General features: G+C 35.9%; 1 long non-coding RNA gene across 1 annotated transcript; it reads left to right on the forward strand.

Annotated features, from left to right (window-relative positions):
* The first annotated feature begins 7,906 nt into the window (after positions 1 to 7,906).
* Positions 7,907 to 12,508, forward strand: LOC139723793 (uncharacterized). The gene is made up of 3 exons (XR_011710383.1): positions 7,907 to 8,313; positions 10,664 to 10,761; positions 11,203 to 12,508. It is a non-coding gene; the product is annotated as an uncharacterized lncRNA (long non-coding RNA).
* The last annotated feature ends 548 nt before the right edge of the window (positions 12,509 to 13,056 follow it).

Raw genomic sequence — 13,056 nt, forward strand, 5'->3', positions numbered from 1 at the left:
TCTCTCTTTTGTTATGGACGTCCATGGACGTCCATAAATAATGTGGCAAAACGAGGAAATAATAGCAGACATAGCGAGTGTTTCTCGCTCTCAAAGTGCATCTTGGGGTTCGTGAAAAAGATTACAATGAACAGGTAAGTCATTTCAGTCGGCCAGCTAGAAGTCCAGCCAAGCCAACTCCCACGTCGCAATAATACGACCCATCCGACAAAAATTCTGAAGGTCTCGGAATATACGGCGCAGTTGTGATTATCATGAGATACAATTTCGTTCACGCAACTGCAGCTCCTTCGTTTCTCCTTTGTTCCACGTTGTTGTTGTTTTTTTTTCTTTTCAGACCCCTTCCCCCATCCCAATAATACAGCATTTGCTCATGGAAGAATATAAGCGTGGGAAATTTACTGCATTGGCCAAAAGAGAAATCATTTATTGTGTTCATCCTGAAATTTCTCAACTACCACTGACCAACGTCCGATAGGTAACCTTAAAGGGATCGTATAGTTTTAGTTGAGACCTAATTTCAGGTTTCTAACATTTTTTGGTGAGATAATGAGAAACCTCTTATGAATTATGAAAGAGCATGTAATTCTATGAAGGATTCAACATTTATTTGATGGAAATTGGTTTTGAAATGGCTGAGATATCTAAAAAAGAGTAATTCTAATTAAGTGTGGGAGCCACACTTTATTGCGATCGCTTTGTTTTACTTTGTTTTTGGATGTTTCAGTCATTCCAAACCCGATTTTCATCAAATAAACTTTTAATTCCTCTTAAAATGGTATGCTCTGTACTATATCATAAGTGTTTTCTTGGTATCTTGCAAAAATTGAAAAGCCCAATTTTCATCTCCACCAATACTGTACTATCCCTTTAAGCACAGCTGGGGGAATTTGCTGCTCAAATAATCATCTTACCATTATCTCATTGGAAAACTCAGAATTTTACCGAGTATTCTCCCTTGGAAAAAATAAGACGGAATTACATGGTTCAGCTAAGTAAATCTGAACATAGTCAGAAGGTAAAATTTGTGAGGGAAAAAGAACACCAATATTGTGACCTATGTTGTTATTGATTGATGAATGGGGTATTAAGAGGCTTTTCGAATCCTGAAGCTAACACAAATAATCACAACATGAACCACAAAGAACTTGTTTAAAGGATGATTTTAGCCTTTTTCCCCATACAAAATGACAAGAAAGAAATTAGAGAATTGTGATAAACAGATATAGCAGGGGATACCATAGAATTGCATTTTCTGGTAACGATGACTTAAAGAGACAGACAATGTAGAAGACGTGTTCAATGAAAGGTGCTGAAAGACAAGTACTTCAAGGGATAGTGCAGTATTAGTGGAGATGAGAATTGGGCTTTTAAATTTTTGCGAGATACCAAGAAAACACTTATAATATATAGAGCATACCATTTTAAGAGGAATTCAAAGTTTATTTGATGAAAATCGGGTTTGGAATGAATGAAACATCCAAAAACAAAGTAAAACAAAGCGATCGTAATAAAGTGTGGGTCCCACACTTTATTAGAATCGCTCTTTTTTGGATATCTCAGCCATTTCAAAACCAATTTTCACCAAATAAACGTTGAATTCCTCATAGAATTACATGCTCTTTCATATTTCATAAGAGGTTTCTCATTATCTCATCAAAAAATGTTAGAAACCTGAAATTATGTCTCAACCAAAACTGTACGATCCCTTTAAGAATTTCATTTTCCAGTGATCTAAAGACTGAACTGAAGACTAGATTGACTGTTTTTAAAATCCAAATGGGAAGAAATAAGCATGATGTAAACGACGGAAAGTAAAAAGACACATACATAGACATATTTCGTCGGTGTTTTCACGAACTGACGCTATTTCGATTTTGGTCAAAATTTTCAAAATCGAGATATTGGTACCAAATGAAAGTGCTTTCAAAACTCTACCAAATCCCAAAATTTTAGATCACAAAATTAATTATTCTTAATTTTATCAAAGAAAGAAAAAAACGACGGTACTCGAAATATCGAGAAATTGAGAAAAAGGGGTTTCACGAACCGACGCAGGAAAGATACGCCGGTTCGTGAAACCCGAATTGCTACGGTGAAGAGCAATGCGGGTTTCACGAACCGTCGCAGTTGCATTATTTTGAGCTTTGTTCAACTTACTGGCCTAGAATTAGGTTTTGGCCCTAATCCAGATCTCAGAGTGAGAACCAAACCTTCTGAAAGATGAATGACGGCCTAAGCCAGCCCACTGTCCACGAGTGAAGTGAATGGTAAGCTATAATCCTATTAAAATCATGCTCAAAATAACAGTTTCAGTTGGACTACCATAACCATTAATTGCGGTAGTGTGTAGTCCCATGTATTCAATCGCGTGATGCTTATGAAGCCTAGTCTGTAAACGCCATCCAATTTCAAATTAGATCCCAAATCATATTATTTATTGTTTCTTTTCAACTTATGTCGTTACTTCTGAGACTACTGAGTACTGTAGTCGTAACGTCTGTGTGCAAGACATGCAGATTGCAAGATTTCAAAGTCTCGAAGACACTAAAAGCCTTGACTTTTGAGTTGAAAATGAAATCATGAGATTGACAAAGTAGGCGTACTAAACAAAAAAAATAATAAAAAGTCTAACAGTAAAACTCAAAGGAAGAGTAAAGAATAAAGTTAGACATGTTAGACTTTTACTTTCAAGTCTAACTATTAAGTCTAAGTTAAGACTTTACTTGTAATACCGGTACCAGTTACTAAAACTAAGATCAGCTGAAGTCTAAGACCAAGTCAAATTAACACAGTTCAGAGCCATACCGGTACACGGTAGTCTAGCTCTAGATCTACATCTAGACTAGTGGTAATAGTAGGTAGAGTCCACCCATTTTTTCCCCCAATCTTTACTGGTCCATTCCTGAAAAAGTTACTGGTCAGTGTCCAACAGTGATTTTTCCTGGTCAGGGACCGTCGGACCAGTGCCAGTGTGCAGCGTTGGTGTAGATGTCATCTATGACAGTATGTGGTCTAGTGATACTACCTAACGCTAAACACTACGAGTAGTACTCTACAGGTTAGGTGGCTTTCCTGTACAGTGCAGTGTTATAGTATACTTGTGAATTCAGCCCTAGTACCGTACTGTGTGTAGATACGTGACATTATGTCTAATGTTAGTTCGAGTGGAGTACCTTTGAAGCACAGCGGTGGGACTTTTTTTCCCTAAAACTTGTGAATGCGGCCCAACCAAATGGCGTTTACATATTCATGCGTGATTGATAGTGATACAGTAGCGCTGTCGATTTCCACAGCATCCATACATAATCTTTTGTCCTTTCTTCTTTCCTTTTTTCCCTTTGTTCTTTCACCCTTTTTATTCTTGGAATCGAAGGACTTCTAAGAAATGTCCCTCGACTGATTTAACCAGGACTCTTGAGTCCTGGTAAACCTAACCTAACCGAGTAACCGTTAACATTTGTTAGGCCTAACATAACAGTAACACTGACTTAGCCCTGTATTGACTTTGTCTTTGGCCGACTTACTGAGATGGCGAGTCTAACTCTTTAACGTTAGTCTAACGTAGTCGTTAGATCTGTCAGTGTCAGTGTCACCGGCTTTTGTATATGGTGCCATCTCTAACGTACGTTAACAAGTTGATGTTAGTTATCTATGTCAACTTACTGAGTCAGTAATAGTGGTACTGTCATCCTGTTGGATATCGCCGCAATATCATCCGTGACGTGTTAATTTCGTGTCACAAAGACAAAAGTTGCCAAGATCTAATAGTATTAGATGTCTAGATCTAGATGTAGTCTAGATCTATAATATAAATTTTGTGAACCACTGGTAACTTAAAAGTGAAAGGTCTAGACTTCACTTAGTCTATAATTAGACCAGACATTCATGAGGCAAAGGCCTACTTAGTAGATCTATTCTTATTCTATTTTAAGAATTTAACGTCAATTCCTACTAAACTCGCCACATGTTATTTCTAAGGCCAAGGACTTCGGGTTAGTGATTTTTTTTTTCATAAATACCAAACAGCAGACGTGTTTCATTTGCATTCTTGTGCAGACTTCATGAAAATATGTGCAGTATCAAAGAAATATGATGCACATGACAATGCCAGTGTTTTATAGGTGAATGGTTAATACCTTTAAAAGCTGAATGATAATGTAGAGTCTAGGTCTAATTAAGATGTTACAGTCTCTGATAAGAAACAGGTTTGATTGTCATAGACTGTTTCCCAAATGCAGGTACATGTAGTAATATTCAGCTATTTCAATGCAATGCCTTGTTTACAAATACATGTAGATTTATATTCATGTGAATGATAATTCAATTTCTACATGAGACATACCAAGTGCTAAACATAATATCTTGCATCAGTAAAATGTGTAAATGAAGAGGCAATTTGAATATGCATCAAATACAGTACGAACAGCAGCATTTTTTGACATTCTTTGATCCTGCATAGGCCTACCATTTTGTTTTATGTTTAATATAAATAGAGCAAAATAATTTCAACTTCAGTTTTGTTGGCTGATTTTTTTTTCTTCTCAAAATTAAAGTTGTATCTTGTGCCATGATGTTTGATTTTAATCAAAAGTTCTTAATTTCTTTCTTTTCTTTCAGATGACTGGTGCCATGTAGTAGCGAAGAACTGGACTGTCTCAGAAAAGAAAAGGAAAAGTACAGGGTCGTGTACATCACCAACGGATGTGAATACAATGGTAATGTAGAGTCTAGGTCTTATTAAGATGTTAAAGTCTCTGATAATAAACAAGTTTGATTGTCGTAGACTCTTTCCCAAATGCAATTAGTGATATTCAGCTTTTTCAAAGCAATGCCTTGTTTACAAGGACATGCAGATTTATTCATGTGAATAATAATTTAAATTCTACATGAGACTTACTAAGTGCTAGACATAAGATCTTGCATCATTAAAGTATGTAAAAGGCGAGACAATTTGAATATGCATCAAAAACAGCAGTATTTTTTTTGACATTCTTTGATCCTGTATACCGTTTTGTTTTATGTTTAATATAAATAGAGCAAAATAATTTCAACTACAGTTTAGTTGGCTGATTTCTTTTTCTCAAAATGAAAGTTGTATCTTGTATCATGATGTTTGATTTTAATCGAAAGTTCTTAATTTCTGTCTTTTCTTTCAGATGACTGATGCCATGCAGTAGCGAAGAGCTGGACTGTTTCAGAGAAGAAGAAAAAAGTACAGCATCGTGCTGATCATCAAGGAATGTGAATACAATGGCTTAGGAAAGAAGACAATCTACAGATAGGATAGAAGGGAGAAATTGGGATGAAGGGCGACAACATAAGGACGGTATATCTACAGTGAAATGTGATTGTAAAGTGGAAACATGAAAGGAGATCCTAAGATTGAAGGTGAAAACGATGCATTCCATTCTGTGATGTCGTAATTACAATTTTGCTACACTTTAATAACACTACAGAGAGACATTTATATCAAGGAAAGCTTCATGTGGATGTGGAACGTTAGATTTTTTTAAGTGTTCATTGGTATGTATTTCATGATAATAAATCTTGAAGGTTTTGTGTGGTAATCATAACCTTGTGATAAATCTTGATAGATTTCTAAGTGCACATTGGCAATATTTAGATGATGCTGTAATCAGATTAAGTTCTATTCTCCTTTATTCTTTTATTTATTATTTTGTTGTCTTCAACCCACTTTGAATGTGTCACGTATGATTCTTATAAACATGGGAACATGCACTCCATGTAAATGATAGGACTTATAACAATTTGACATAATTATTCAACCATCACTAGACAGTTCTGTTATAAGATGTTCTTTATATAACTAAAATTGTAAATTATGATACGTGTATGTTCCCATGCAAACTCACAACAAAATACAGAAATTTGATTTCTTTTAATAATAATTCATTATGTCTCTAAATTTACAATTAAAGAAAGTGATTGCAATAAGGATGTCAAACATCGTATATTAAAATAATAGATTATTCATTTGTCTCCATCCGTAGTAACGCACGCAACTGCAGTGTGCAGTTTGTAGGCTGCTGTGAAAAAAAAATCACAGGCAGCCCAAGCAGGATTCGAACCCACGACCTCTGGATTACTAGACCAGCGTCATAACCACTAGACCACCAGAGTGCCCTGGCGCTACCTTTACACATGAATAATTAAGTATAGAAGGGCTTGGGGGCGCTTCGAAGTTTACTGCTCTTATTAAATATGTACATGTCATTTGCAACTCAACTAAAGATGATTAAACACACTGAAATTCTTACTTTAAATGATATTCATAATCTGTTTTTTTTCTTTAATAGCTTGGGATGTACACTTTATACACTGTATCGGTCTACATTTCGCCTACAATATGGAAAAGACGTTTGTTTTTGAACAAACAAAAAATTAAGAGTCCTTTAAAGGTGCTGTAAAACAGTGGTGTTTGTTTGTTTGTTTGTTTTTTGGTGGGGGGGGGGGGGGGGAGGGGAGTCAAATTAGCCTTGGCCCCTCTCCGCCGTCTTTTTTTTTTCCTTTAGCTGCATATTTTTTAGTCATCACATGAAAATTCGTCTGCATCCACCCCGTAGTTTTGCTGATGACCTTTCTTTTTAATTATTTTAGCCACACACAATTTTGGCTGAATTTCCCCAACCCTCTTGTGAATTTGCTAGTACATGTACTAAAACACATTCTCAGAATGTGTTTATAGTACTGGTGGATTAAGGATTCACAGGGAGGGGGGGGGGGGGGGTCGGCCAAAATTTCTCTTTTCTCATAATACAAGCCTTCGGGGCGAAAGGCTGATATTATGGGCTTTCTACACACATTTTTAGATGCTAATTATTGGTTAACATGAGCATGATCATTTATGTTGTGATTAATTTGTTTCCTTATATATGTATGACTTCTATTAGAGACTTAATTGGCTTGGCACTCCTTACATCGACCTATTTTAGACACCCATTTCCCTCTCTCTCTCGTGCTTTTCTCTACTGTCCTGTGAATAGTGTAACTACATGTACATGCAGTACCTCTTCTCTTTTGTATGATATACATCAAGTTTTATCTGAGCATATGGGTGTTGCAGCACTCTCAAGCTTCATGCATATTTAAAACCTGTATGCAGCAACATCTTTGTGTGGTCATATACATACATGTAGTTATGCTTGATATATTAATTTGAGAATGTTATTCTTTCTCTTGTATATGTTCCGTCCGCACTCTATAGATGTAAATGTACGATGTAAGATTTGGTGTGCATGTTCGAACTGTGTTCCTCTTTTTGTGAACACACAAGAACTGATATAATAATGAACTTGAATTACACATATTCTTGAATCTTGATTCCATCTCCATTTGCCATTGGATATGTATTGATTTATGGAGCTCTTCCACAATTGTAGAATTGGGCTTTTAAATTTTTGCGAGATACCAAGAAAACACTTATAATATATAGAGCATACCATTTTAAGAGGAATTCAAAGTTTATTTGATGAAAATCGGGTTTGGAATGAATGAAACATCCAAAAACAAAGTAAAACAAAGCGATCGTAATAAAGTGTGGGTCCCACACTTTATTAGAATCGCTCTTTTTTGGATATCTCAGCCATTTCAAAACCAATTTTCACCAAATAAACGTTGAATTCCTCATAGAATTACATGCTCTTTCATATTTCATAAGAGGTTTCTCATTATCTCATCAAAAAATGTTAGAAACCTGAAATTATGTCTCAACCAAAACTGTACGATCCCTTTAAGAATTTCATTTTCCAGTGATCTAAAGACTGAACTGAAGACTAGATTGACTGTTTTTAAAATCCAAATGGGAAGAAATAAGCATGATGTAAACGACGGAAAGTAAAAAGACACATACCTACACATAAGTCGTCGGTGTTTTCACGAACTGACGCTATTTCGATTTTGGTCAAAATTTTCAAAATCGAGATATTGGTACCAAATGAAAGTGCTTTCAAAACTCTACCAAATCCCAAAATTTTAGATCACAAAATTAATTATTCTTAATTTTATCAAAGAAAGAAAAAAACGACGGTACTCGAAATATCGAGAAATTGAGAAAAAGGGGTTTCACGAACCGACGCAGGAAAGATACGCCGGTTCGTGAAACCCGAATTGCTACGGTGAAGAGCAATGCGGGTTTCACGAACCGTCGCAGTTGCATTATTTTGAGCTTTGTTCAACTTACTGGCCTAGAATTAGGTTTTGGCCCTAATCCAGATCTCAGAGTGAGAACCAAACCTTCTGAAAGATGAATGACGGCCTAAGCCAGCCCACTGTCCACGAGTGAAGTGAATGGTAAGCTATAATCCTATTAAAATCATGCTCAAAATAACAGTTTCAGTTGGACTACCATAACCATTAATTGCGGTAGTGTGTAGTCCCATGTATTCAATCGCGTGATGCTTATGAAGCCTAGTCTGTAAACGCCATCCAATTTCAAATTAGATCCCAAATCATATTATTTATTGTTTCTTTTCAACTTATGTCGTTACTTCTGAGACTACTGAGTACTGTAGTCGTAACGTCTGTGTGCAAGACATGCAGATTGCAAGATTTCAAAGTCTCGAAGACACTAAAAGCCTTGACTTTTGAGTTGAAAATGAAATCATGAGATTGACAAAGTAGGCGTACTAAACAAAAAAAATAATAAAAAGTCTAACAGTAAAACTCAAAGGAAGAGTAAAGAATAAAGTTAGACATGTTAGACTTTTACTTTCAAGTCTAACTATTAAGTCTAAGTTAAGACTTTACTTGTAATACCGGTACCAGTTACTAAAACTAAGATCAGCTGAAGTCTAAGACCAAGTCAAATTAACACAGTTCAGAGCCATACCGGTACACGGTAGTCTAGCTCTAGATCTACATCTAGACTAGTGGTAATAGTAGGTAGAGTCCACCCATTTTTTCCCCCAATCTTTACTGGTCCATTCCTGAAAAAGTTACTGGTCAGTGTCCAACAGTGATTTTTCCTGGTCAGGGACCGTCGGACCAGTGCCAGTGTGCAGCGTTGGTGTAGATGTCATCTATGACAGTATGTGGTCTAGTGATACTACCTAACGCTAAACACTACGAGTAGTACTCTACAGGTTAGGTGGCTTTCCTGTACAGTGCAGTGTTATAGTATACTTGTGAATTCAGCCCTAGTACCGTACTGTGTGTAGATACGTGACATTATGTCTAATGTTAGTTCGAGTGGAGTACCTTTGAAGCACAGCGGTGGGACTTTTTTTCCCTAAAACTTGTGAATGCGGCCCAACCAAATGGCGTTTACATATTCATGCGTGATTGATAGTGATACAGTAGCGCTGTCGATTTCCACAGCATCCATACATAATCTTTTGTCCTTTCTTCTTTCCTTTTTTCCCTTTGTTCTTTCACCCTTTTTATTCTTGGAATCGAAGGACTTCTAAGAAATGTCCCTCGACTGATTTAACCAGGACTCTTGAGTCCTGGTAAACCTAACCTAACCGAGTAACCGTTAACATTTGTTAGGCCTAACATAACAGTAACACTGACTTAGCCCTGTATTGACTTTGTCTTTGGCCGACTTACTGAGATGGCGAGTCTAACTCTTTAACGTTAGTCTAACGTAGTCGTTAGATCTGTCAGTGTCAGTGTCACCGGCTTTTGTATATGGTGCCATCTCTAACGTACGTTAACAAGTTGATGTTAGTTATCTATGTCAACTTACTGAGTCAGTAATAGTGGTACTGTCATCCTGTTGGATATCGCCGCAATATCATCCGTGACGTGTTAATTTCGTGTCACAAAGACAAAAGTTGCCAAGATCTAATAGTATTAGATGTCTAGATCTAGATGTAGTCTAGATCTATAATATAAATTTTGTGAACCACTGGTAACTTAAAAGTGAAAGGTCTAGACTTCACTTAGTCTATAATTAGACCAGACATTCATGAGGCAAAGGCCTACTTAGTAGATCTATTCTTATTCTATTTTAAGAATTTAACGTCAATTCCTACTAAACTCGCCACATGTTATTTCTAAGGCCAAGGACTTCGGGTTAGTGATTTTTTTTTTCATAAATACCAAACAGCAGACGTGTTTCATTTGCATTCTTGTGCAGACTTCATGAAAATATGTGCAGTATCAAAGAAATATGATGCACATGACAATGCCAGTGTTTTATAGGTGAATGGTTAATACCTTTAAAAGCTGAATGATAATGTAGAGTCTAGGTCTAATTAAGATGTTACAGTCTCTGATAAGAAACAGGTTTGATTGTCATAGACTGTTTCCCAAATGCAGGTACATGTAGTAATATTCAGCTATTTCAATGCAATGCCTTGTTTACAAATACATGTAGATTTATATTCATGTGAATGATAATTCAATTTCTACATGAGACATACCAAGTGCTAAACATAATATCTTGCATCAGTAAAATGTGTAAATGAAGAGGCAATTTGAATATGCATCAAATACAGTACGAACAGCAGCATTTTTTGACATTCTTTGATCCTGCATAGGCCTACCATTTTGTTTTATGTTTAATATAAATAGAGCAAAATAATTTCAACTTCAGTTTTGTTGGCTGATTTTTTTTTCTTCTCAAAATTAAAGTTGTATCTTGTGCCATGATGTTTGATTTTAATCAAAAGTTCTTAATTTCTTTCTTTTCTTTCAGATGACTGGTGCCATGTAGTAGCGAAGAACTGGACTGTCTCAGAAAAGAAAAGGAAAAGTACAGGGTCGTGTACATCACCAACGGATGTGAATACAATGGTAATGTAGAGTCTAGGTCTTATTAAGATGTTAAAGTCTCTGATAATAAACAAGTTTGATTGTCGTAGACTCTTTCCCAAATGCAATTAGTGATATTCAGCTTTTTCAAAGCAATGCCTTGTTTACAAGGACATGCAGATTTATTCATGTGAATAATAATTTAAATTCTACATGAGACTTACTAAGTGCTAGACATAAGATCTTGCATCATTAAAGTATGTAAAAGGCGAGACAATTTGAATATGCATCAAAAACAGCAGTATTTTTTTTGACATTCTTTGATCCTGTATACCGTTTTGTTTTATGTTTAATATAAATAGAGCAAAATAATTTCAACTACAGTTTAGTTGGCTGATTTCTTTTTCTCAAAATGAAAGTTGTATCTTGTATCATGATGTTTGATTTTAATCGAAAGTTCTTAATTTCTGTCTTTTCTTTCAGATGACTGATGCCATGCAGTAGCGAAGAGCTGGACTGTTTCAGAGAAGAAGAAAAAAGTACAGCATCGTGCTGATCATCAAGGAATGTGAATACAATGGCTTAGGAAAGAAGACAATCTACAGATAGGATAGAAGGGAGAAATTGGGATGAAGGGCGACAACATAAGGACGGTATATCTACAGTGAAATGTGATTGTAAAGTGGAAACATGAAAGGAGATCCTAAGATTGAAGGTGAAAACGATGCATTCCATTCTGTGATGTCGTAATTACAATTTTGCTACACTTTAATAACACTACAGAGAGACATTTATATCAAGGAAAGCTTCATGTGGATGTGGAACGTTAGATTTTTTTAAGTGTTCATTGGTATGTATTTCATGATAATAAATCTTGAAGGTTTTGTGTGGTAATCATAACCTTGTGATAAATCTTGATAGATTTCTAAGTGCACATTGGCAATATTTAGATGATGCTGTAATCAGATTAAGTTCTATTCTCCTTTATTCTTTTATTTATTATTTTGTTGTCTTCAACCCACTTTGAATGTGTCACGTATGATTCTTATAAACATGGGAACATGCACTCCATGTAAATGATAGGACTTATAACAATTTGACATAATTATTCAACCATCACTAGACAGTTCTGTTATAAGATGTTCTTTATATAACTAAAATTGTAAATTATGATACGTGTATGTTCCCATGCAAACTCACAACAAAATACAGAAATTTGATTTCTTTTAATAATAATTCATTATGTCTCTAAATTTACAATTAAAGAAAGTGATTGCAATAAGGATGTCAAACATCGTATATTAAAATAATAGATTATTCATTTGTCTCCATCCGTAGTAACGCACGCAACTGCAGTGTGCAGTTTGTAGGCTGCTGTGAAAAAAAAATCACAGGCAGCCCAAGCAGGATTCGAACCCACGACCTCTGGATTACTAGACCAGCGTCATAACCACTAGACCACCAGAGTGCCCTGGCGCTACCTTTACACATGAATAATTAAGTATAGAAGGGCTTGGGGGCGCTTCGAAGTTTACTGCTCTTATTAAATATGTACATGTCATTTGCAACTCAACTAAAGATGATTAAACACACTGAAATTCTTACTTTAAATGATATTCATAATCTGTTTTTTTTTCTTTAATAGCTTGGGATGTACACTTTATACACTGTATCGGTCTACATTTCGCCTACAATATGGAAAAGACGTTTGTTTTTGAACAAACAAAAAATTAAGAGTCCTTTAAAGGTGCTGTAAAACAGTGGTGTTTGTTTGTTTGTTTGTTTTTTGGTGGGGGGGGGGGGGGGGGAGGGGAGTCAAATTAGCCTTGGCCCCTCTCCGCCGTCTTTTTTTTTTCCTTTAGCTGCATATTTTTTAGTCATCACATGAAAATTCGTCTGCATCCACCCCGTAGTTTTGCTGATGACCTTTCTTTTTAATTATTTTAGCCACACACAATTTTGGCTGAATTTCCCCAACCCTCTTGTGAATTTGCTAGTACATGTACTAAAACACATTCTCAGAATGTGTTTATAGTACTGGTGGATTAAGGATTCACAGGGAGGGGGGGGGGGGGGTCGGCCAAAATTTCTCTTTTCTCATAATACAAGCCTTCGGGGCGAAAGGCTGATATTATGGGCTTTCTACACACATTTTTAGATGCTAATTATTGGTTAACATGAGCATGATCATTTATGTTGTGATTAATTTGTTTCCTTATATATGTATGACTTCTATTAGAGACTTAATTGGCTTGGCACTCCTTACATCGACCTATTTTAGACACCCATTTCCCTCTCTCTCTCGTGCTTTTTCTCTACTGTCCTGTGAATAGTGTA

This window comes from Diadema antillarum, unplaced genomic scaffold (assembly GCF_040938485.1).
Source record: "Diadema antillarum isolate AM-2024a unplaced genomic scaffold, OU_Dant_1.0 scf00000200, whole genome shotgun sequence".
Classification (NCBI taxonomy): Eukaryota; Metazoa; Echinodermata; class Echinoidea; order Diadematoida; family Diadematidae; genus Diadema; species Diadema antillarum.